A 26,907-nucleotide genomic window follows, 5' to 3' on the forward strand; every position below is an offset into this window, starting at 1 on the left:
TGCTGTATGAGTTCTAGCAATCTTGGGGTGGAGGCTTTTGGGTTTTCTATGTAGAGTATCATGTCATCGGCGAAGAGGGAGAGTTTGACTTCTTCTTTGCCAATTTGAATGCCTTTAATGTCTTTTTGTTGTCTGATTGCTGAGGCGAGGACTTCCAGAACTATGTTGAACAGCAGTGGTGAGAGTGGACATCCCTGTCTTGTTCCTGATCTTAGGGGAAAGGCTCCCAGTGCTTCCCCATTGAGAATGATATTTGCTGTGGGCTTTTCGTAAATGGCTTTTAAGATGTCGAGGAAAGTTCCCTCTATCCCAACACTCTGAAGTGTTTTGATCAGGAATGGATGCTGTATTTTGTCAAATGCTTTCTCTGCATCCAATGAGAGGATCATATGGTTCTTGGTTTTTCTCTTGCTGATATGATGAATCACATTGATGGTTTTACGAGTGTTGAACCAGCCTTGTGTCCCAGGGATAAATCCTACTTGGTCATGGTGAATAATTTTCTTAATGTGTTGTTGGATCCTATTGGCTAGTATCTTGTTGAGAATTTTTGCATCCATGTTCATCAGGGATATTGGTCTGTAATTCTCCTTTTTGGTGGGGTCTTTGTCTGGTTTCGGAATTAAGGTGATGCTGGCCTCATAGAACGAATTTGGCAGTACTCCATCTCTTTCTATCTTTCCAAACAGCTTTAGTAGAATAGGTATGATTTCTTCTTTAAACGTTTGATAGAATTCCCCTGGGAAGCCATCTGGCCCTGGAGTCTTGTGTCTCGGGAGGTTTTTGATGACTGCTTCAATTTCCTCCCTGGTTATTGGCCTGTTCAGGTTTTCTATTTCTTCCTGCTCCAGTTTTGGTAGTTTGTGGCTTTCCAGGAATGCATCCATTTCTTCTAGATTTCCTAATTTATTGGCATACAGCTGTTCATAATATGTTTTTAGAATCGTTTGTATTTCCTTGGTGTTGGTAGTGATCTCTCCTTTCTCATTCATGATTTTATTAATTTGAGTCTTCTCTCTCTTCTTTTTAATAAGGTTCGCTAATGGTTTATCTATCTTATTAATTCTTTCAAAGAACCAACTCCTGGTTCTGTTGATCTGTTCCACAGTTCTTTTGGTCTCGATATCATTTAGTTCTGCTCGAATTTTAATTAACTGTCTTCTTCTGCTGGGGGTGGGGTCCATTTGTTGCTTTTTCTCTAGTTCCTTTATGTGTAAGGTGAGCTTTTGAATTTGAGTTCTTTCCAGTTTTTGAATGGATGCTTGTATTGCGATGTATTTCCCCCTCAGGACTGCTTTTGCTGCGTCCCAAAGATTTTGAACGGTTGTATCTTCATTCTCATTAGTTTCCATGAATCTTCTCAATTCTTCCTTAATTTCCTGGTTGACCTTTTCATCTTTTAGCAGGATGGTCCTTAACCTCCATGTGTTTGTGGTCCTTCCAAACTTCTTGTTGTGATTAAGTTCTAATTTCAAGGCATTATGGTCTGAGAATATACAGGGGACTATCCCGATCTTTTGGTATCGGTTCAGACCCGATTTGTGACCCAGTATGTGGTCTATTCTGGAGAAAGTTCCATGTGCACTTGAGAAGAATGTGTATTCAGTTGAGTTTGGATGTAAAGTTCTGTAGATATCTGTGAAATCCATCTGGTCCAGTGTATCATTTAAAGCTCTCGTTTCTTTGGATATGTTGTGCTTAGAAGACCTATCTAGTATAGAAAGAGCTAGATTGAAATCACCAAGTATAAGTGTATTATTATCAAAGTATTTCTTCAGTTTGGTTATTAATTGGTTTAAATATTTGGCAGCTCCCACATTTGGGGCATATATATTGAGAATTGTTAAGTCTTCTTGTTGGATAGATCCTTTGAGTATGAGATAGTGTCCCTCTTCATCTCTCACTATAGTCTTCAGGGTAAATTTTAATTTATCTGATATAAGGATGGCTACCCCTGCTTTCTTTTGAGGACCGTTTGAATGGTAAATGGTTCTCCAACCTTTTATTTTCAGGTTGTAGGTGTCCTTCTGTCTAAAATGAGTCTCTTGTAGACAGCAAATAGATGGGTCCTGCTTTTTAATCCAGTCTGAAACCCTGCGCCTTTTGATGGGGTCATTAAGCCCATTCACGTTCAGAGTTACTATTGATAGATATGAGTTTAGTGTCATCATATCTATTCAGTCCTTGTTTTTGTGGATTGTTCCACTGAACTTCTTCTTAAAGGGGAGTTTTAAGAGTCCCCCTTAAAATTTCTTGCAGAGCTGGTTTGGAGGTTACATATTCTTTCAGTTCCTGCCTGTCTTGGAAGCTCTTTATCTCTCCTTCCATTTTGAATGAAAGCCTTGCTGGATAGAGTATTCTTGGTTGCATGATCTTCTCATTTAGGACCCTGAATATATCCTGCCAGCCCTTTCTGGCCTGCCAGGTCTCTGTGGAGAGGTCTGCTGTTACCCTAATATTCCTCCCCATAAAAGTCAGGGACTTTTTTTCTCTTGCTGCTTTAAGGATCTTCTCCTTATCTTTGGAATTTGCAAGCTTCACTATTAAATGTCGAGGTGTTGATCGGGTTTTGTTGATTTTAGGGGGGGATCTCTCTATTTCCTGGATCTGAATGCCTCTTTCCCTTCCCAGATTCAGAAAGTTTTCAGCTAGGATTTGTTCAAATACATATTCTGGCCCTCTGTCCCTTTCGGCGCCCTCGGGACCCCCAATTAAACGTAGGTTTTTCTTCCTCAGGCTGTCATTTATTTCCCTTAATCTATCCTCATGGTCTTTTAATTGCCTGTCTCTTTTTTCCTCAGTTTCCCTCTTTGCCATCAGCTTGTCTTCTATGTCACTCACTCGTTCTTCCACCTCGTCAAGCCTCGTCGTTAGGACTTCTAGCTTGGATTGTATCTCATTTAATTGATTTTTAATTTCTGCCTGATTGGATCTCAATTCTGCAGTCATGAAGTCTCTTGAGTCCTTTATGGTTTTTTCTAGAGCCACCAGTAGCTGTATAATAGTGCTTCTGAATTGGCTTTCTGACATTGAATTGTAATCCATATTTTGTAACTCTGTGGGAGAGAGGGCTGTTTCTGATTCTTTTTTTTGAGGTGAGGTTTTCCTTCTAGTCATTTTGCTCAGTGCAGAGTGGCCAAAAACAAGTTGTATTGGGAAAAGGAGAAAAAGAGAGAGAAGGAAAGAAAAGAGAAAAAAAAGAGAAAGAAGAAAAAAAAGGGGGGAAAAAGAGAAGAAAAAGAAAGAAAGGAGAAAAAAGAAAAAAAAGGGGGGGTGGGGGATGCAATCAGAAATCAAGAAGAAAGAGAGAAAAGAAAAAAAAAAAGCACAAAACAAAACAAAACAAAAAAAAAACAAAACAAAACAAAAAAAACACGGGGGAGTATCTTCCGATTCTGTGTTCTTTAAGTCCCTTGACTTCCCTTGGAACTTGTCCCTCTAGCTGGTCTTCTGGGGGAGGGGCCTGCTGTGCTGATTCTCAGGTGTTAGCACTTGGGGGAGCTGCTCTGCCCCTGCCTGGTGCAGGGCTCAGTGGGGGTTGTTCACCCCGTGAGGAAGCCACAGTGGCGGGGGCAGCTCTGGGACCCTGAAGTCAGCCCCCGCAGTAGCTCCGGGGCTCTCCGTCTGCAGGGCCTGGAGGCTCCCAGGCGGGGCCGCTGATCTGCTCAGTTCCAGGCAGGAGCGTCCTCGCTGTCCTGGGCCCTCCCGGCCTCTGCCTGTCCCGGGGGGAGGCCGGATCCTGGGCTGTGTCCCGGCGCCCTGTGCTCCGGGGCCTGCGCTGTTGGATTCGCGCTCCCGGCGGTGCAGCCTCCTCCGCGGAGCCGCCGCCCGAGCCCCTCTGAACTGTTATCGGAGCCGCGCCGCCCCCTCCGCGGAACTTCTTCCTCCGCCCGAGCCGCCGCCGCTGAGCTGTTCCCGGAGCCGCGCAGCCCCCTCCGCGGAGCCGCCGCCCGAGCCCCTCCGAGCTGTTCCCGGAGCCGCGCAGCCCCCTCCGCGGAGCTTCTTCCTCCGCCCGAGCCGCCGCCGCTGAGCTGTTCCCGGAGCCGCGCAGCCCCCTCCGCGGAGCCGCCGCCCGAGCCCCTCCGAGCTGCTCCGGGTCCCGCCGAGCGCTGCAGCCCTTAGGGAGCTCGGCGCACTCTCCGGGGCGCAGTTCCTCTGTTACTGTCCCAGGGAGCCCGAGGGCATCCCCGCCTTTCTGGGGATCCTGCTCCAATTCCCGGGAGGCCTTTCCGCGGGGAAGGTTGGTGCAGCTCCTGCTCCTCCGGGACGGGGCTCTCCTGTCCTGGGGACACTCGCCCCGGCCTCAGCCCGGCTCCTCGCGGGGCCCCTCCCCCTCGGAGGCCTTTTGTGTCTTTATTTCTTTTTCCCCGTCTTCCTACCTTGATAGAAGCGCGGACTCTTCTCACTGTAGCGTTCCAGCTGGTCTCTCTTTAAATCTCAGGCTGAATTCGTAGATTTTCAGGATGATTTGAATGTTTTCTAGGTAATTTGTTGAGGACAAGTGACTTGGAGACCCTACTCTGCCGCCATCTTGCCCCTCCTCCCTCTTCCCATTTTTAAATGGAGTTTTTACTATAGTTATCTTGATCCAACTCCACTGTTGTACTTTAACATTAGGAATGTAGATGACTTGTGTCCTTCATTCACAGGTCTTTGAGCCTTGAGGAGCCATATCAACATCTGTTTGAGAGGAATGTATGTGACCTTAAACTCAGAAATGAATAAAACGATTGAATAGAACTATGTTTCATCCCTTTTAAAGAACCAGTGAGTGTATCCTATGTGTGAGAAGAGTAAAAAGTTTATCAGATCTCTGCCTATACAATTTCTAACTCAAAATGGATCATAGACTTAAATGTAAGAGCTATTAAATAGCTAATAAAACTATTAGAAGAAAATATAGATTTAAATCTTTGTGACTTTGGATTAGGCAATGGTTTCTTTGATATGACCTGAAAAATACACATAGCAAAAGATAAAAGGCAATTAGACTTCAAAAATCAAAAGCTACCAAGTATACAAAACTGATTTATCACTTGAAAGTCAATAAATGTAATCATCACATCAACATGTTAGAGAAGAAAAATTTCATTGATGATATAAATAGATGCAGGAAGAGCATCTGACAAATTACAACACCTATTCATTATAAAAACTCTTATTAACTAACAAGAGGGGAATTTTCTCAATTTGATCATCTAAAAAAACTATAGCTAGCATTGCATGTAATGGTAAAGAAGCTCAAAGCTATCCCATCAAGATCAGGAACAACGCAAGAATAAACTGTCTCATCACGGTTTTTCAACCTCATACTGGAAATTGTAGCTAATGCAATAATACAAGAAAATAAAAGATATAGACTGAAAAGGAAGCATTAAAGCTATCTTTGTTTGCAGATGACATGATGGTCTATGTAGAAAATCTGAAAGAATCAACAAAAAATTGCTAGAACTAATAAGTGATTATAGCCAGATTGCAGAATATAAGGCCAATATACAAAAATCACTTACCTCCTCTATAACAAAAATTAAAAAGTAGAATCTGAAATAAAAAATTTACATTAGTACCCCCCAAAATGAAATACTTAAGTATAAATCTAATAAAATATACCCAAGATCTATATGTACAATGAAATATCGTTACACACATTTAGGAGGAAGATTACAAAATTGATGAAAGGTATCAAAGAACAAGTAAACAAATGGAAAGATACCCCATATTCATGGACAAGAACTCAGTATTGTCAAGATATCAAATTTTCTAACTTCATTTATAATTCAATGCCATCCAAATCAAAATATGAGCAAATTATTTTGTAGCTATCACAAACTGATTCTAAAGTTTATGTGGAGAGGCAAAAAACCCAGAATAACTAATATTGAATACTAAAGAACATATCTGGTGGACCAACATTACCTGACTTCAGGACTTAATCTAAAGATATAGGTAATTAGTGACAGTATATGGTGTTGGTGAAAGAAAAGACAAATAAATAGAATAAAGAGCCCAGAAATAGATCCATATAAATATATTCAATGATCTTTGACAAAGGAACAAAGAAAATACAATGGAGCAAATACAGTTTTTACAAAAAGTATTGCACAACTGAACAGTCACATGCCCCCCCCACCAAAAAAATCTAAACACAGACCTTAACACCCTTCACAAAAATTAACTCAAAATGGATCATAGGCCTAAATGTAAGATGTAAAACTATTAAACTATTAAAAGATAACAGAAAACTTAAATTATCTTGGTTATGGTGATAACTTTTTAGATAAAGCACTGAAGGCATGATCCATGAAAGAAATAGTTGATAATCTGGACTTTATTAAAATTAAAAACTTCTCTGCAAAAGATAATGCCAAAAGAATGAGAAGACAAGCCACAGACTGGGAGAAAATATTTGCAAAAGAAATACCTGATAAAGGACTGTTATCTAAAATACACAAAGAGCTCTTAAAACTCAACAATAAGAAAACAACTCCTCTAAAAAATTGACCAAAGATCTTGAATAGATACCTCCCAAAGATACACATATGATAAACATGAAAAGATGCTTCATATCGTATGTCATCAGGAAAATGAAAATCAACACAACAGTAAAATATCACTGCACGCCTCTTAGAATAGCCAAAATCTAGTACACTGAAAACACCAAATGCTGGTGAGGATTTGGATTTTACCACTATCACACTGTCTTAATAACTGTATCTTTATAGTAAGTCTTGAAGGCAAGGAATGTTAGTCCTCTAACTTCTTCAGTATTAAATGATGAATAAATACAGGAACTGTCATTTATTCCTGGTGGGGACACAAAATGTATAGCTGCTTTGGAAGAGAGTTTGGCAGTTTCTTACAAAAGTAAACATACTCTTACCCTATAAGCTAGCAATCATGCTTATTGGTATTTACCCAAAGGAGTTGAAAGCTTATGTCCTCACAAAAATCTGAACATGGGTGTTTATAGCAGTTGTAATCATAATTGTCAAAACTTGAAGCAATCAAGATGCCCTTCAGTAGGTGACTAGGTAAGCAAAGTGGTATAAGCAGACAGTGGACTTTTTTTTTTTCAGACAGTGGACTCTTATTCAACATTAAAAAGAAATGAGCTATCAAGCCATGAAAAGACATGGAGGAAACTTAAATGCATACTACTAAGTGAAAGAAGCCAATCTGGAAAGACTACATGTTGTATGATTCCAACTATATGATGTTCTGGAAAAGGGAAAACTATGGAGACAGTAAAAAGATCAGTGGTTGCCAGGGTTTAAAGGGAAGGAAAGATGAACAGTTGGAGCACTGAGAATTTTTAGGGGAGCAAAATTACTCTGTATGTTACTGTGATGGTGAATACATGTTACTCTGTGTTTGTTCAAATTGGTAAAATGTACATCACCAACAGTGAATGGATAATGTAAACTAGTATAATGTAAACTATGGATTTAGGGTGATAATGGTGTCATTTTAAGTTCATCAATTGTAACAAATGTACCACTCAGATAGGAGGATGTTAATAATGGAGGAGACCATGCATGAGTGGGTCAAGATGGGAAATCTCTGTAGCTTCTAGTCTATTTTGTTGCAAACCTAAAATTGTTCTAAAAAGCAAAATCTACTTAAAATTCAAAACCGTTTGTACTCCAATAGACATTATTAGAAAAGTGAAAATATAATCCATAAAATGGAGGAAGATGTGTACGTAATACATTTGATTAGACTTGTGTTCAGAATATATAAAGAACTTCTACAAATGAAAAACAAAACCATACATATAGTTCAATTTAAAAATGAGCCAATGATTCAAGTAGACATTTATCCACAGGAGATATACAAAGGGCCAATAAGCACATAAAAGATGCTCCATGTCTTTAGCCTTTAGAGAATGGATAAAGCCACAGTGTCATACCAGTTTACACCACTAGGACTGCTAAAGCAAGATAGACGATAATAAATGTTGGCAAGGCTGTGGAGAAATTGGCACTTACAGGCATTGCTGGTGGGAATGTAAAATTTTGTAGTCACTTTGAAAAACAGTTTGGCATTTCCTCAAAATATGATACGTAGAGTTATCATGTGACCTTTGATTGACTGGATTGAGGCTGTAGCTGTTAAGGGAGATTTTATGTTTGGTTCTTTTAGGTGTTCCAGAGGAGAATTACAAGTCAGGTACTGCTTTTTTTATGTTGATATCTCAAATTTCTGGACAAAGATACAGGCCTGTATTTCCATATTCTCCAATGTAAGAGCTGGCATTGTTTTATTTATTTATTTTTTAAAGATTTATTTGTTTATTTTAGAGAGAGAGAAAGCAAGATCACATGAGTATGTAGGGGAAGTGGCAGAGAGAGAGAGAATCCTTTATGCAGACTCTCTGCTAAGTGCAGAGTCCCATGCAGGGCTTGATGCCATGACCCATGAGGTCATGACCTGAACCGAAACTGAAAGTTGGTTGCCCAACCTGCTGAACTATGCAGGTGCCCCTATTTTTTTTAAAAAGGTTTATTCACTTATTTGAGAGAGAGAGAGAGAGAGAGAGAGAGAGAGAGAGAGAAGGAGAGCAAGGGGAGGGGCAGAGAGAGAGAGAGGGAAAGAGTGAATCTCAAGCAGACTTCCCACTGAGTGCAGAGCCCAATGCAGGGCTGAATTCCAGGACCCTGAGATAATGACCTGAGCCGAAGTCTAGAGTCAGAGGCTAAAGTGACTGACCCACCTAGGTGCCTCTGTTTTTTGTTTTTTTAAACCTGACCTAGATTGGGTTTGAAAATATATCATATTTACTATTAAAAGTTGGAGATTTGGGAATCCCTGGGTGGCTTCAGCAGTTTAGCACTTGCCTTTGGCCCAAGGAGTGATCCTGGAGTCCTGGGATCGAATTCCATGTTGGGTTCCCTGCATGGAGCCTGCGTCTCCCTCTGCCTGTGTCTCTGCCTCTCTCTCTCCTCTGTGTCTTTCATGAATAAATAAGTAAAATCTTAAAAAAAAAAAGTTGGAGATTTGAGGATTCCTGAGTGGCTCAAAAAAAGTTGGAGATTTGATATTTTTTGTTTCTTCTTTCTTTGAAAAGCATTTTTTTTTTTTAAAGAAAGGTAAACTGCCACAGGCAGTGCCTCATTTGCTTGTACCTGGAGTCTTGGAAATCTACGTTCTCAACAAATGGACCTTCAGAGCTTGTTTGGAGGTTCTAGCAGGTATTCGTAATATCTTTGACCCAAGAGTGGTTCTTTTCCATTGAGGAAAGTTATCCTCTTTGACCCAGCCTCAGCTTGGGGGTAACACAAGGTGAGGGAGGGCTGGGACACCTGCCTAGTGAGCCAGATCTGCTGAATCAATCCTAGCAATCAATGAGATGAGATCAATGAGATGACAGATGTAGCAAGACCTCACATCCTTTCTGAAATTTTTGGAAATTTCTGATTATAAAGGGACTCTACTATAACTCCCTACATTTAGGCAAGGCTATGTGTCCTATCCTTATGTGGCCATTAAAACACAGCCTTGTGTTGGATGAATAATGAATGTTTCCAGTGCAGTAAAAAAAAATCAGAGATGGCTCACCACTCTGGTTTTCAGTTTCCTCTATTTTTGGCCCCCAGAGACTTTGCCTACTTTTTTTTTTTTTTTTTTTTTTTTAGTGATACCAGATATTCATTTAAGAGAATTAAAAAGAAAGTCTATATTTCCAGGTGTTTTATAGGAAATGTAAGTGAGCCACCATACTGATAGAGAAGGAAGTTAAGTTAGCATTCTGTATGAAATGTCACATCGCCAGTGGATATCTAAATAATCCATCAATAGATACCTGATAAATGATATTTAATAAGTCTTAAGTCTTCACTACAATATTATTTTGGCCCTGTTTATCTAGATTTCTGAGTATAACACAAAGTTGAATGGATTATTTAACCGTGGGTTTGAAAAAAAAAGATAAAAAATGGATAAGGCAGAGCAGGAGATGAGAACTATGTACCCTTTACTAAAGTGTAATATTAAATAAAATTATGGGGCAGCCCAGGTGGCTCAGTGGTTTAGCACGGCCTTCAGCCCTGGTGTGTGATCCTGGAGACCCAGGATCAAGTCCCACGTTGGGCTCCCTGCATGGAGCCTGCTTCTCCCTCTGCCTGTGTCTCTGCCTCTCTCTCTCTCTCTCTCTCTCTGTGTGTCTCATGAATAAATAAATAAAATCTTTTAAAAATAAATAAATAAATAAATAAATAAATAAATAAATAAATAAATAAAATTACGTACACTATATTATCCTATATGGATACTCTATCATGTACTAGATGTTATACACCTAATATATATATATTATGATATGTAACACATACACACAGTAATGCCGCTTTAATCTGTCAGTTTCTCCTCATCAAGGAACTCGTGAAAACCCTTCAGCAAACGTAAGTAAGTGAATAGTCTTTGTTCAAAGTCAGCCAGGGCTCTCCTTCTATTGTCCAAGTGTAGTTGACCCTTTCCTAAATTCTTCCTTTTATTTGTGCCTCAGACCCTTCTGTGCTGTGAGATTACTTCTTATACCAGATATTTGAAGGCACCAGAAAATACTCAGATCCTTTTCATACTTGTTCAAAGTTCTTATAAATGCTCTTTATCCATTGTATTTCTAAGGGGGGTTGGCACTCTTCACTATGCTCTGTAGAATTTGATTACTTGATAATATGTGAATACGTTCCTCATATATTTGCTTATCTCTGAAACTTTTTTGTATTTTTCACATCTTTGCCAGGTGTGATCTTTGTCCAACTGTCTCTCACCTTGTTGGTAGGAGGGATATCTGAAACACTTCATCTATGACAGGTAGAGACATTCCTTGACTGGGGTGTGACCTAAAATTACATTTTCTATCTGGCAGAATGAGGGACATGCTGGCCCTTTATTTACAGAACAAGTTAACATTCTCCTTATTTGCAGAGGCTCAGAGGAGTGCTGGATTGCCCATTTTATTATCCTCATGGAGTGGGCAACACAAGCTCTCACCTGTAGGTTCTGATGGTTCATTCAGGTCCCAAGAACCAGAATATTCACATGGGAGGGAATCGATATGCTTCCTGTTGTTAATATTTGAAAAAATCAATGCTCTGTAGCATGGATACATACCTTAAAAAGCACAATGAACTGAACATCTTTGCTTCTAGGTTTAAGTGCAGAAGGAGAACGAAGTATTAGTCCTGGTCTGACTTTAAGCAATGATGTTTCTCCTATTATAGAGGGAGGGCTACTGTCGAATTTACATTTCAACCAAAAGCAAAAAAGAGCAATATTTAGTCTCAGCTAACAGACTTCTCTGAAGCCCTATTGTAACTTAAGCACACTGGTGGCAGCTTTTTACTCATAAAAAATACTTGTTACAGAGCACATACCACTGAATGAACCAAATGTACAAAGTGGGGTTTTCTGTTTAAATAAATAAGCACCATTTGACATCTGGTGAAAATATCTCCGCAGCACCCTTTGTTCTCCTTAGCTTACATTGACGAGGTTTTAAAGTTGAGAAACTGCCCTGTTAGGAAAGGAAGCACATGAAGAAACATGACTATTAGTTTTTCCTTCACTGCAAATGTCTGAAAATCTCACATCTAGAGTCTGTAGTTATTATGGGGTTTGGCGTGTGGGTGGCTGAAAATATGGTACTTGGCCTTTTGGTGCCAAACTTTCACGCAGCTTCAGCTGTCTGTATACAAAAGACATGGAAGAACGTGTTGCTTTACTTTTAATATTCGGAATTGTTCGCCTTGCCAGTGGAATAGTGAATATGTGGATGGTACTGTTGCTCTTGGAGCCTGCCAGTCTCATAGAATCTTAATTGATGGAGATGCTGTTAGGAACCGAGTGAGCATGTGGGTGGGGGATGGCTTAGGGAAAGTCTGCACATTAGAAAATGCTGCCCTGGACGCCATTTCCTCTCGAATCCCCTCTTCTCCCTCCACACACCCAATTTTCCATGTTTCTCCTTTCCTGCCTCAAATCAATGTCTTTGATTTAGTCTTGCCCCTGATTCTCACATGGATAGAAAGTATATGACAGATTTCGAAGATTCTAAATGGCCATTCTTTGGTTGAAAATTTTTTATATTTTCTTAGGTTCTGGGAAATGAAAATAAATGATCTGTAAGCCTCAGCTTTCTGGACAACCTTCTCTGGAAGTTGGATATGGTAAAGGCCTCTCTCCTGAGGTGAGCTGTGAGTCTCGAGCCATGATCCACTATGGCTGTTTTTATTTCTGCCTGTCTGCATGTCTGTATTCCTTGCTTAGCTTTCTCTCTCCTTTCCTTAGGATTTTCTTCTAGCTCTGTTCCCTTTCTCTGCATTTCTATCTCATTAAATGGAGAGCTATTAAAGCCTTATGTCCCAGGGAAATGGTGAAGAATAATGGGATGGCTAAGTCGTGTTATCTAGGGAAGCTGTGAAAATCACATCTCTATAGAGAGTTTAAGAAAGTGTCAATATGAGATGAATCTATGCGAGGTTGTCTCTTGAAGGGGCCAGAGCTTGGGGTACAACCACTCGTGCTCTGGGTGCAACACATAGCCCATCCCTCACATCAAAGGTGAATTCCACATATGGATTCCAGCCTAGGAAAGACCAAGGGACATGGTGTCTTCTATATTCTTGGTCACATCCTTAAACCTTGCTTTTCCTCTATGCAGCCTGTCCTTTCTGTGTTTGCAGGCTTTTTAAATGGAGGGAGTTTCATATACAATTATGAAGAAGGAACATTTAGTCCCATGAAACCAAGGGCTTCCTATAGTTTCCATCATTGTTTGTGCAACAATGTTTATTGACTGTCTCCTGTGGACTTGCCTATCAGGCACTGGGGTTGGAACTGGTGATGCAAAGAAAAGTAAGATGGGTTTCCTTCCCTTGAGGTGCTCACTGTCTAGTGGATGTAAGACCAACTTAACTTCTGAGTTTGCAGGATTTGTGAGGTCCAAAATGAAAATTCAGAGCTCTTTCCTGAAATTCACCATTTGGCAGTAGAACACGAAGCCACATACCCTTCTGAGCGTGGGGCTCTGTGAGAGTACACAGATAGAATGCCCATGAGGCTGACTGGGAGTCGGGGAGAGAAATGATGCACACTGATACCAGGGCTGGGTGAAAGGGCCCAGAGGAGCTCTGTACAGTCTTCTGGTGGCACTGGGGAAGGAGGGGTTCCCCCAACTCAAGGAGGGGTGAGAAGGAAGTCTTCTCTCTCAGAAGTTTCCCTTCTAATCTCAGTGTCACTAATGGACTTCAGGAATATGTATTTCTCACTCTTCCTCTGGGACATAATCACCAACAGCTTTGTCTTGCCAGACTGAGTGTACTTTAATATGGAAATCCTTCCTTGTTCTGCCAAAAAAATTTTAAGTCATCGTACTATAAAAACTAACACACAACAATAAAATAATATTTTAAAAGAGTCAGTGAGGAAAATAAAGCACAGATAATGTAGGCATAGGAAGAATAAAGAGAGGCAATAATGAGATAAGTATGCATTCTATGGGATTTTATACATTTGCTAGAGATTGGCTGCAAAATCAATTTTTTAAAAAATTATGGAATATATACACCATATATTTACTATTTTAACTATTCTTAAGTGTGTAGTTCAGTGACACTAAGGACATTCACATTGTTCTGCAACCATAGCTGCCATCCACATCCAAAACTTTTTCATCATCCCCAAATGAAACTCTGTTCCCATTAAACAATAACTTCTCATTTCTCTCTCTTTCCACACCCTGGTAAATACCATTCTACTTTTCTCTGTGAATTTGACTAATTTAGATATCTTATGGAAGTGGAATCATATGGTATTTGTGTCCTTTTGTGACTGGCTTACTTCACTTAGCATATGTCGCCAAGGTTCATCCATGTTGCAGCATGTGTGAGAATTTCCTTCCTTTTCAAGGCTGAATAACATTCTATTGTATGTGTATGCCACACTTTGTTTATTCATTCATCCATCAATGGACACTTGGGTTGCTTCCACCTCTTGGCTGTTATGAATAGTACTGCTATGAACGTGGGTGAACAAATATCTGTTTGAGTCCTTGCTCTCAATTCTTTTGGATGTATACCCAGAGTGGAATTGCTGGATCATATGGTAGTTCTATGTTTAATATTTTGAGGAATAGCAAATTTAGTTTTGAGGTTTCTAGCAGTCTTCTTAAGAAAGGAAACATAATAAATTATATAATTCACAGTGCCCTTGAGGTAAACATGGATCAGTTGTTTGTGAGACTAGAAAAAACTTTCTCCCACGGGTACTTATAAAGAAGGTGCTCTGTATTTCAATGAGCGACAGGATCTATAATTGCTTTAGAGTAAAGATAACAGTGCGCTTCCAGGGGCTGTTCAGGGCAGATGATGGCACAATGCCAAAGCACAGGTCGGTGATGCAGACCATGCGGTCCAGGCTTGGAGTGGGGCTGGCTCCTCTTAGGACGGAAATTCAAAAGAAGAAAATGGCCAGCAGGGGAGAGAGAAATTAAGAAACACAGCGCAGGGAAAAGGGAGTTTTCTTTAAGAAAGCATTCTTAGCACTTTGCAATTTGGAAAGGAGAATTTTTTTCCCCAGGATAAACTGTTCTTTATTTCTCTCTGTAGCAAACTGTATTGCTGATTAACCACCACTTTCATAAACTTCAAGTGGGCCATTCAAGCTGCCTCACCGCTGCTTAATGTCCTGTACTGAGCATGGTCTTCCCGTAGTGCCGACCACGTTTTGTTTTTATTAGGAATTCACCTCGCCTTGTCTACTAAGAGGAAAGAAAAGGGAAATCACACCCCAGAGCTCAGCAAGCCCATAAAATGGCAGAGATTCCTGAAGAAGGCTGCCCTGAACCCCAAGGCCCCGGCTGCCTGCACTGTAATGAAATGCATGACTATGGAAGACAATAATAATTGCAGCAATGGCTCGTTCCAGCTCCCGGATGATTTGGTGCTGTCAGGAGTGCGCTGTCCTCTGACATCCCAGGAGGCGAACGGCACCAGTGACTGCGGGCCCTGATTGGGGCAGTGAAATATTGCTGGCAAAAATTAAAAGGTCCCCGTGTCAAAATAATTCATGATATGCATATCTTCCATTCTGATGAAACGGCTGATATCCGGATTAGCAAGATAATAAAACTGATCAGGCTACAGTTAAACAATTTAAGTTGGAGAGCTGTTCATTTTGTAGGTGTCACTTGTCAGATCAAGGGGTCAAAGCAGAATGAAAGGCTCTCCCCGGTAACCTTCCGATGATGTGGATTTGGAATGTTCTTCATGATTTGTCCAAAGTTTTCATCATCGGGCTGCCGACTAGCATTACCGCGGCAGGCTGTGTTCTGACATTCAAATCCCCGGAATGACAGGTTATTAGGAGAGGAGAACTGGCTCTACATACATTAAGCACCATATCTCTGACCTGTAATGTGAACTGATAGTGATATTGTAATTGAGTGAGTCTGAAAAAAAGGAGGGGAGAATCTTTATTAAAACATGGGAATAGAAAGGAAAGCATTTATATTTCCGATGATTTGTGGGTTTGTAAAATAAGCTTTTTGGTGATGATTTATTTTCGGTTTCTGGAAGGCTGAGTGGTGTGCATAGTGTTTATTTGGTGTAACAGTTATTAAACTAAGATAACACAAACTCTCTCAGCTTCTCTCCACATGCTGAGCAGGCACAGATCAAAAGAGATTTGTTCTATTAAAGGCAGGAGCTTTAAAATGAACAAAATGGACCCAAGTACAACCCAAGGCCAGGACTTCTCCTCAGGATGTTTATACCTTATAGCTTTGGCTTCACCCCTCTGCCTGATGCTGAGATCTCACTTTTCCACGAGCCCAGCCAAGGGGGGTGGGTGGCCTCCCTTATTGGTGTCAGTGACTCCATTGTGGGGTGGGAAACTAATTTAATGTGCATTAATGGGGTCCTAGGTGATATCTTTCATCTTTCTCGCGAAACACCCTAGTTTCAGGGAATGAGGCAGGCAAATCACTGAATTCAGTGGTGGTTGTGGACCTCTTGAAAGAGCCTGACTCTTTGGTGACCATAAGGAAACTCAGTGTGTGGGGGCACCTTGGTGGCTTGGTTAGTTGAGTGTTCGACTCTTGGTTTCAGCTCAGGTCAAGATGTTGGGGTTGTGGGATCAAGCCCCACATCAGGCTCTGGACTTGGTAGGGAGTCTTTCTGAGAGTCTCCCTCTCTCTCTCTCCCTCTCTTTTGGCCCCTTCCCCACTTGCTTGCTCTCTCTAAAATAAATAAATCTTTCAAAACAAAACAGAGACTCAGTGTGTGTTTAGTGTGTATTTGTGTGTATGTGTGCATGTGTATGAGTGCACACATGTGTGTCGATGCACATATGTGTAGTGCATGTGTATATGTGTGTGCATGAATACATACATGTTTGGGATCTTCTCCTGATTTCATAGGGTAAGGATTGTCCAGAGAAAGTACTAATAGTATGAGCACTGGGATGAATTTCAGCAATGACACGCTAAGTGACTTTGGGCAAGTTAACTAGTACCTCCATCTGTAAAATGCAGTGATAGTTGTCAATGTGCTGTGATAAAGGAGAAATGACGTGATTGGCTTGAAAGCCATTATAAATTACAATATGAACATAAAATATTATTGTTAAACCAAGAATAGGACTAACACATGTTTAGCCCTATGCAGATATAAGGGTTTATTATATCTACATTTTTTTGGATATTAAATAGGAGCCTTAACTCAGATGCTTCAATATTTGAAGTATATTCTATAAAAATACCTCCTACCCCCAGTGAAATATGGTAACTTTAAATATTTTGGAAACAGTTATCATCAATCTCTGTTTAGTTCTCACTATTACAGTAATCACCTATTTTTCATTTTACGCATTTTTCTTGTGTGTGTGTATAAATGTGGTATGTGTGGCATCATAGCCTTCCCCAAAATTGAAGGTAGTGAATATCACTCTTCTCATTTTACAGATGTTGATATAACAGTGGTGTTCAGAAATGCCAGTATTGAGTTACCAAGGGAAAGAGTAGAGGCAAGGATGATCCAGGATTTCTGGCTTAAAAAACTGGGCAGTGGAACACCTGGGCGGCTTAGCAGTTGAGCATCTGCCTTTGGCTCAGGGCATGATCCTGGAGTTCCGGGATCGAGTTCCACATTGGGCTTCCTGCATGGAGCCTACTTCTCCCTCTGCCTATGTCTCTGCCTCTCTCTCTCTCTCTGTGTCTCTCATGAATAAATAAATAAAATCTTAAAGAAAAAAAAAAAGAGAACTGGGTGAATGACGGTGACATTTTTAGAGATAATGAATTCTGGGAGAGGGACAGTTTCTGGGAATAAAAACTAAGAGTTTCATTTAGGACAGATCAAGTTTGAAATGCCTATTATGTTGTCTTTTCCAGCTATAAGTTGAAAGATAGTATCCCTGAATGACTTGCTTTTATATTCACACAGGAGAAATTTTATAAATTAATTAACTTACAAATGTTATAAATGAATTTTATAGTTAAGTAGATAAATTACAAAAAATAAATCAAGGAGTTGCTTCAATCCAATAAACACATCAATATATGAGGCCCTTTGTGTAAAGAATACATAAGTAGCTTCTCCATGTGAAAAAAAATTAAATACAAGAGTAGAGAGTAGCGATCATTGTGAGTGAGGATAATCAAAGAATGTTTACTCTGGAGGAGGTTAGTTTAGAAAGAGACCTTGGTCTCACATTGATGGATGAAAATACAAGGGTTTTCAAAGGGGAAAATTGTCAGTAACTACTTCAAGTATGCATCTGGATGGAGGCCTATCAAAATATGAATTTCTCATTTAATAAGAGTGTAAGAAATGGTGAGTAGAGACAGAAGTAAAGCATAATTGAAATAATGGAAGAGCAAGAAGAGCTAGTATTTTAGGAATAGCTATATGGAGTGATGTCTGTATAAATTCATATATAACTAGATACTTTTCTTTTTTTTTAAGATTTTATTTATTTACTCATGAGAGACACACAGAGAGTCAGGGACATAGGCAGAGGGAGAAGCAAGCTCCCGGCAGGGAGGCTGATGTGGGAGGCAATCCCAGGACCCCAGGATCATGTCCTGAGCCAAAGGCAGACACTCAACCACTGAGCCACCCAGGTGCCCCAGTTAGATACTTTTTCAAGTATATCAAGGACTATGAGTCAAGGATAGGTGAATTAAGCCAGGTTGCAATTCAATGAGCACACTTACTCTTACACACATTTACAAACTCATCAAATTTATGTTACCAAATGATTTCTGGATAGAGAGTAATCCCAGGTACTGGGATCTTGGATAGCCAGAGGCCAACTTCGTACACCTGTTTATGAAGATGTGTTTGGTCAGCTTGTATTTGGCCACCGGGTGCCTCCTGATGCGGTGATATAGGAGAGAGAGGAGAATTGAGAGTGAAAGTGTTTGGATAAACACTGCTTTTGGGCATGTCTGGGTGGCTCAGCGGTTGGGGGTCTGCCTTCAGCTCAGGGTGTGATCCCGAGTCCAGGGGTTGAGTCCCCGCATCGGGCTCCCTATGGGGAGCCTGTTTCTCCCTCTGCTTAAGTCTCTGCCTCTCTCTGTGTGTCTCTCATAAATAAATAAATAAATAGATAAATAAATAAATAAAATCTTAAAAAAAAAACCACAGTGCTGGTAAATAAACTATTTTGTGCTAATTCATTTGCACATTTGTCTGTAGCTGCTGGCTAGCTGGAAGTAGTTTTCCTATGTCCTAGGCTAATTCCCACATTGGGAAGCTCTAACTCAGTCTAAGCTACTTATATCAGTATAGCTATTTTGAGTTATTAAGCTAAAGGACTTGTTAGAGCAGGTGTGAGAGGTGTCATCTTGTTCCCAGTTTTGGGGTCACTAAAGGCATTACTTTAGGGTTAAGCCTGGGATTACATGAGATGCCCAGTGAGTTGATCTGACTATCCTTGTAATTTAGAAAAAAAATATAAAAATTGGTTTTTATATGTTTAGGCAATATTGTCAATGTCTATTGTGCAGGACATTGTAAGACAGAGTGAAAGAAGGGAGGAACAGATAATTTATGGTATCACTCAGTCTTGCTGTGGCTAAGATGCTTCCATGGGAGGACCCATTTTATTATTGGATATCTGATGGGTGTTTTTCAAAGAAGTGGTTAATCTCATTACTACCTGTAAAGCTGAGTTGAGACCAGAAACTTTCCTGAATTGATATACTCCAGTGCTTATTTATAGATAATTATAATTCCATAAAAGGTGAAAATGAAGTTGAAAATAAAATAAGGTCCTGAATTAAATTTGGTCAACCTTCTGTTTTGTTGGAAGTATAAGTAGAAGACAGCTTCAACTTAAATGTCTTACCAGGACCAGCACAGACAATATTGTCTTATACATAGTCTATAGTGTCATTTGTATACTTACATGCTGAAATTATTTTTCATTTTCAAAATAATAATATTTACTCCCTTGGACGTCTTTACTTTAACAAATACACATGGCTCTTGGTTCAGATGTGAAACATTTAATCAGATGTCCATTGAAAATCAGAGACTTTTTGGTTATATTTATAAAATGTTACAAACTCATATATCTTAGATCTAAAATGTTTGAGGAATTCCCAGCATATAAAGTAAAAGTGGGAAGACCTAATTTAGTTCTAATTAACTCCCTTAAACCAGACCTTTGGGCTTCTTTTTTCACCTTCCTTCTTTTGTTGACACAGTATTCTTTGTCTTTATTTTTTAAATGTCTTTACCTTTATTATCATTACTCTATCTTATTAAGTCTCATAATAGATAGAAGGGAACACTTCTAAACTCCACTTACCAGAAAGAGAATGAATCAGGAGAGTGAGGCTGTTAGGATTGTTGTTTGTAGCCACCTGAGGCATGATATGGTCTGACTTAATTTCATAGGGATCATATTTATTCTTATATCTCTTGATTGAAGAATTTGTAACATTTCAAACAAAATAAATGAAGTACCTCTGCTGCCTTTTTAACGGGAGGCATTACAGTTTGGTCGAATGGAGCATGTGCTCTGAACCTGATAGCCTGGGTTTGAATCTCTGTACCATAACTGTGTGACTTTTTGGATGGGATACTTACATCTCTCTGTACTTCAATTTCTCCATCTGTGAGGTGAGGACAGCAATAAATGGTAAATTATCTCATAGACTTAGTGCAAGGGTTTATTTAGTTGTCTAATGCACAGCACTGACTAGTGTTGGCTAATACGATTATTGTTCACAATTTCCCATTGTGGTCTCATTACCCTCACTCGCTCTTAGTGAGATAGGACCCAGCTTTTTTTCTCTCATTCCTTTGAAATTTAGGGGCCTGTGCCAGCTATTATCTTTATTGTATGTTTCTAGCTTTATATTTTAATACATTATTTAACAGCACAGCTAAACATCTCCTTAAGGCACTAAAATAGAGGTTTCCTATTGATCAAACTCTGGGAGGGGCAGGGGAGATGGAGAGGACTGGGGAGGAAGATGACCCCCAAGAGGAGGAGGAAGCTAGTAAGAAAGTTAGGGGCTGGAAACATACTTCAGAGGGAGCTACCCCTTGCTGTGCTCTGCTGAGAGCCTGTCCCCAGAGCGCTCAGATCTGATGGACTTGCTGACTGGGTCCTTCCTTCTCCGGGAGCAGACAGTGTGTACATGTGGTTCCGTGTCCCGCCTACAGGGGGCAACACTGCAGCTCTGGTCATTTGTCTGTATCCTCAGGTTCCCTCCTATTTCCTTTCTGAAATACATTGTTTTTACAGCCCATCTAATTTGGGTGTAAGCTTGGCCAGCCTTGTTGTCATTTTAATATATATTATTTCGGTTTTTCACACAATCTGTAATTTATTTTATTGACTTTCTAATAAATAGGGGGGCAAGGCTCTTATTTCCATATGGACTGTGCATTTTGGAGAAGATTCTGGTGGCTTGATACTAGAGCAAATCCACTCTGGCTCATTTTCATCCCTCCCATTTGAGGTTTATGTGCCTCTCCTCTCCTAATTTTTCATTAGAATATAGTAATAGTCTGAGGAAAGGGTGATCTGATATGTGATATATTTCATTATGTTCTTATGGTAAGGGCAGCGTCTACAGTGGGAGAGCATCACTAAGTTTTCGGCACGGTAATTTATTCCGCAGCATTTAAATGCTGTAATTTTCACACGGAGGCACATGCTGCCACATCTATCTTCCCCTGGACCAGTCTGTCTTGCTCTTTCCTTTTCATCTGTTTTGTTTTTGCATATTTTTTTCATAAATTCGACAGATGGCCTCCTGATGAATCCTTGATAATACTGTCATGTAAAGCAGCTAAGACTAGAAATCATCTCGCAACAATTTTTCATCGCAAAGGGAAAATTGAACAGAGACAAACATCGCTAAGTCCATAACAACAACCACAAAATATCCACTTTGTGTAAATAAAGAGGACAGGCTTGCCTCCTTGTGCTTCCACACAAATGCCAAGCGTCCTTTGAAAGTCCTCTGAATATTTCATGTTGTGTTTAGATCCCTCTTCCAGCCTCAGGTTGGTTGAGGTTGGTGGGTTTTCATATTCTGAGCATTCGCACAGCCTCACGTCCTCTCTCCTCCCTGAGCCCCTCCTCGCCGGGCTTGGTAATTGTGGATCAGGTGAAGTTTGCGTCCCCTCATTTCAAGGTCATGCACCAGTAGGACCATTTTCCTGACTCAGAGGGCACGTAATTTCACAGCCGTGTACTCCTCATTAATCCCCCCGAGTGGGGGCTTGGGAAGTTCCAGATCACAGGTTTGTTTTTGTCTTGTTCTCTGACTCAATGCTTCACAAAGGGATTAGATTAACCCCTTTGATTGTATTTGTGTCTTACTGCCTCCTTTTGAAATAAAGTGATTTCTTCCACCCTCTCTCCTGCCCCCATTCCCCACCCCTTCCCATTTCCTGTCCTCATATTTTTTCCTCCCATTTAATGAATAGGTTGCAGTTCATTAAAGAGAGATTTGTGGCAAATACAGGGAATTATTCATTTATGGTAGTAATTACAGCTTTCTTTTTAGATAGACATATATCTGTATGTATATATTTTTCCATTCTCTTTCAGAAGCTCATTTATATAGTCTCCAGGATTATTGCAAAGATGAAAATGTGTTGTCCAGTGGGTGTGAATTGAAGTCCCTCTGCATCTGAATTCTTATAGTTTCTAAAAATTTGAATGTCCTAAAACTAGAACATTATTAATTTGTTTCTCTGCGCTGTTGGCTTCTAGGATGAGTAGGCACAGGATCTCAAGTGAGAGCTTGCCTCATTTTTAAAATGGCTCCTTTCTCCTTGCCTTCCCTTTCCTGTTCTCATTCCTGATTCTGATGGCTTCTGTGGCTCGCAGCAACCACAAAAACGATGCCCCTGGGTCTTTCACAATTTCTCAGGATGTGTGAGCTATTGCAAGCCCTCTTTGCTGGTATTGAGATTTTCTACCTTCCATGATGGTAGCAATAATAGCTGTCATATAGCCAATGCCTTCGTTCATCAGGCACTTTATTCCTATTGAGATAGGCATTACTGCGCCCATTTTATGGAATAGGAAGCCAAGTGTAGACGGGGTTAAGTAACTCACCTGAAGTCCACATTATTAGAAGGGTTGTAGCCAGATTGAAATCAGGTCTCCTAGATTTCATAATCCACACTGTCTCCTTCCTTTATTTCAACCTGCTTATCATCTGAAAAGCTGTTCTAAGCTCCAAATTTATTTATTTATTTATTTATTTATTTATTTATTTATTTATTTATTTATGAGAGGGAGAGAGAGAATCTTAAGCAGACTCCACACTCAGTGTAGGGCTCAATGGGTGGCTCAATCACAAGACCCTGAGATCCTGACCTGAGCTGAAATCAAGAATCAGATGCTTAACCAACTGAGCCACCCAGGCACCCCTAAGCTCCAAATTTAAAACCAACAGTCCTGTTTTCCAGTTTATGTGCTTGCAAATGCAACAACGTGACACTGTACTCCACTTCAAGGGATGATGCATTTCCTTTTTCTCTTTCTCATCCCTTTGACAATAAACACAAGCTGCACAATAATCAAACAGAATTGGAGTGTGCTGGGCTTAATCCCAACTTAAGAGACAGGAAAGATATCAAGCCTGCCTAGACATTGCCTGCCCTCTCTTCACGGAAGCAGTGGAATTCAGGAATGGAGAGCATCAGCTGTTGGAGTGAGTTTGAATCCTGTTTTCTCTAGTCTGGAACATAGATTGTTGTGAGGATTAAAAGTTAACATGTGTATACTGCTTTAGAAGGTCTCTGGCTCAGAGCAAGCTCTCAATAAGTAATAGCATTTGATTTTGTTGTTGTTAGAAGTGTTAGTCCATGGTCCACCATGGGGCGCTTGGCTGGCTCAGTCAGTAGAGTATGTGATTCTTGATCTCAGGGTTATGAGTTCAAGCCCCATGTTGGGCATGGGGCCTATAACTTAAAAAACAAAAACAAATATTCTATGGTCTAGCAGGCAGAGAACACCAGGAACACACCTAGAGCCAAACCAGAGTGAGGTTTGCTTACTTGATGCAGCCTGGGATAAAGAGCATTTAAAGAAGCAGAGGCTGGTGTTGGATGTGTGCTGGTAGTCTGATGATTGGAAAACCCACTGGTGTTTCATCAAGGAAGTAGGGGGATTGAAATGGGATGATAGCTGTCACTGATAGAGCAGTGGAAAGTACTCATTTAATCAGAGGATGAGGGATGTTTAGTATCCTTGTCTCTCTCATTTCACACATGGCCGTGGACAGACTGTGTCTCTGCCTTGTTCCCCTGCATCTACAGCATGACTTTGTTTGATATTTGTTTACTTTTGTAAGCATTGTTTATGAGCTGTTGTGAATATTGTGGCTTAGGTAACTGCCAAGACCTTTGTTACCACTTTCTCATTGATTAGAAGCCTTCTAATAAACAAATGAACAGATACTTAACTTAATGAAGGCCTTCTTCTAAGTGTCTTAAAAGATAACCCTCACTTTATCCTTCTAAGAACCCTACAAAGGAGGTAGTATTATCTCGATTTTGTGATGAGATAGAGCAGTTTAGTAACTTGCCCAGGGTTACAGCTAGTCAGTGACCTGTGATTGCTTTTCTCTGATGTGCTTCATTTCTTCATGGAAGGAAAACTCACTTCAGGCATTTGGCCTTCCCTTTAGATTCAGAGAATTCTGATAACCTCTCTTGTGACTGAGGCATAATTAAAGGTGGGAGTTCCTTTCTCCTCTTTGCTATATGGCATTTCTATTATTTAAGTGTGCAGATGGATGCTGGGTGAGGAAACATAAATTTAAGTTGTGGACTTGGGTCAAGAGGTTCAGAGGACTCAGATGCTTTTGGAACTTTTATGGGGCTGGTTGCATAATGTGGTAGGGGATTGGGGAGGTGGGTTGTTATGGTGAAAAGGGTTGAGAGACAAATAGGGAAACAGCTGGACAAAATATTTTATTACAGACAGTTTTGGGATATTGGCAAGACAACATTTTATAAAATACTGAAAGTCAGTTAGGGTCTGGATTTTCTATTTCACTACAGAGAGGCCATAACTCTATAAAGAAAGAGGGCCCTGGTAGTGAAAATGGAATTCAGAAAGGTAATATAAAAATATAATAGGGAAATAACTCAAAAAATTCTTGTTTTAAAAAGCCAATATTTGGTCATATAACAAATATTCATTGAAAATGTAATATATGCTTGGTATTATGATAAATCCTGGGAATATAGTATCTTACAGGGAAGACAAGGTCCCTGACCAAATTCCTCCTTTTTTAAATTCTATCAACAAATACTGAGCACCTACCATTGTGGTAGCACCACACACACACACACACACACACACACACACACGAAAAACCAAACCAACCAACAAAAATAAAAGCAAGCCCGAAACCAAAATTAAAATTAAAAAAGCAGATGGACACCAAAATAAATTAAAATGAAATGAAATAGAAGTAGCCTTTGCTTTCAATTACTCATTCTTTACAAATGAGGGAGACTTTTTCTTGACCACAACATTTTGAGATAAAGGACTCTTATTCAAAGCTGCCACTCTGACTGCTTTGCTGTCCACAAAATACATTTCTTTTTGGCTACCGGATGAGTCCTTTATTGAGTGCAGGCACGATTTACAGAGCTTTCACCACTGCCTTTTCTCTCTCCACAAGAATGTGCCGTTGGGCATTTTACCCTCTGCCATACAATGAGGGTGCTGAGACAGAGTGGGTGAGTTGCCAGGCTTCACACGGCTAAAAATGATAGTGATGGGATTTTAACTTAGGTGTCCTCCCCTCACAGAAAGCAGAAACTTAGGCAGTTGCACAATCTTTACACTCTTGTTTTTTCATTTGCTTTATCCCTCAAACAAATTCCTCACTAATGCTCACATTTACTAACTCCGCATGGCTACTCTCTTTTAGAAGACAAATTAAGACTTCCTTTTTTATCTTTTCTTTTCTTTTTTTTTATTAGATAGACAATGTTTATATGTACTTCATCTCTGGCCATCTTCTCTATGGCTATAAGATAATAAAGAGAAAAAGGCAAGTGTGAATGACAAGTTTTGATTTGGCTTTGGGAGTCTCAGGTGCTTGTGCCTTTTTGTAAGTTTGGGTCTAGAATTCTATTTTCTCATCAAGCTCTTCACTATCAAATATGAAAGAATGTTTTGCTTATATCCTGTTGCCTCAACCTGGGAATTTTGATGAACTCAAGAGTGTATGTTTTTGTTAAGGCAAGTTATTGAATCTCCCTGTGCTTCTGTTTCAAACTTTTTTTAGATTTGATAAAGCACAGATATTTGATCAACAGTATTTCTGTGAAAATAACTTAAACCTTTTGGAGGGGAGTCTGCAGACATACATGGCGAGGACCACAAACTCTCCTGTTTGACATGACACTGCCCTCTGCTCTGTGACCCATGTGGGGATTTGTTAGGCTGAGATCACAGATTTTATTCATATGATGGCACTACAGCCAGTCTTCTTCACTTGTGAATTCATATCTGGGAGTGTTTATTTGGAGAAGTTATCTTTTGTAACAGCCTTTGTGATTATTTCTTCTTTCCTTTTGTTGGGAGTGAGATGAGGGGAAGAGAGCTTGTTTTTGTAGTCCTTGTATGTGAACAGTATTACCCTCGTATGCATATTAAAATTCACATCTTTCCATTTGCAGGAACTTATTCTGCATTTTCTCTATTGCTTAGGGGCTGGGTTATTCCATTTATAATTAATTTTTTAATGATTTATTGCTCAGATGCAATTTTGTCTTACAGAAAAACAACTCACTGGCCTCTCGCCCTTCCCACCCATATACTCCTGCACTGTTTTTTAAACCTCAAGAAGCCCCTACTTCCTAAGTGCAATGCCTGGAGATTTTTCCAATAGAAAACTAGAAAAATTCCCACATTCTGCAGCAATTTCAGTACTAGCAGAGGCATCAGCTGTTTGCAGCTGTCCCTTTGGGACCACAAAATCAAACAGTAATATTCCTGATATGGACAAAGCCTGGGCTTCAATTATTCAGCAAGAATCACAGTTGTGCAGGGAAAGCGGCATGCCAAAGTGGACCCACACAGGCCCGGGAGTGAGAAACTCCACATTTTAATTTAGATTCTGCCCTAATGCATTTCACTCCTGGGTGAGTCTCTGTACCTTTCTGTGTCAATGCCTTCAAGTGCAAAGTTCCATTGCCTGTAGTTCTCTGTCATGTTGTAGTGAGAGAATAATATTTCTCCTGTGTGCCTTTCTCTATGTCTTTTTTCAAGCCTTTTAATTGTTAGGCGTGGAAAGCTCATCCCCCAGGCAGGCAAACCCTGATCTTTCTCATCTGGGTGGATGGTCAAAAGTGTCACTTTTTCTTCAAAGCCACCCATCCTTTGCAATCAGTGGTACCCATC

Source organism: Vulpes vulpes, chromosome 13, assembly GCF_048418805.1.
Source record: "Vulpes vulpes isolate BD-2025 chromosome 13, VulVul3, whole genome shotgun sequence".
NCBI classification, from domain to species: Eukaryota; Metazoa; Chordata; class Mammalia; order Carnivora; family Canidae; genus Vulpes; species Vulpes vulpes.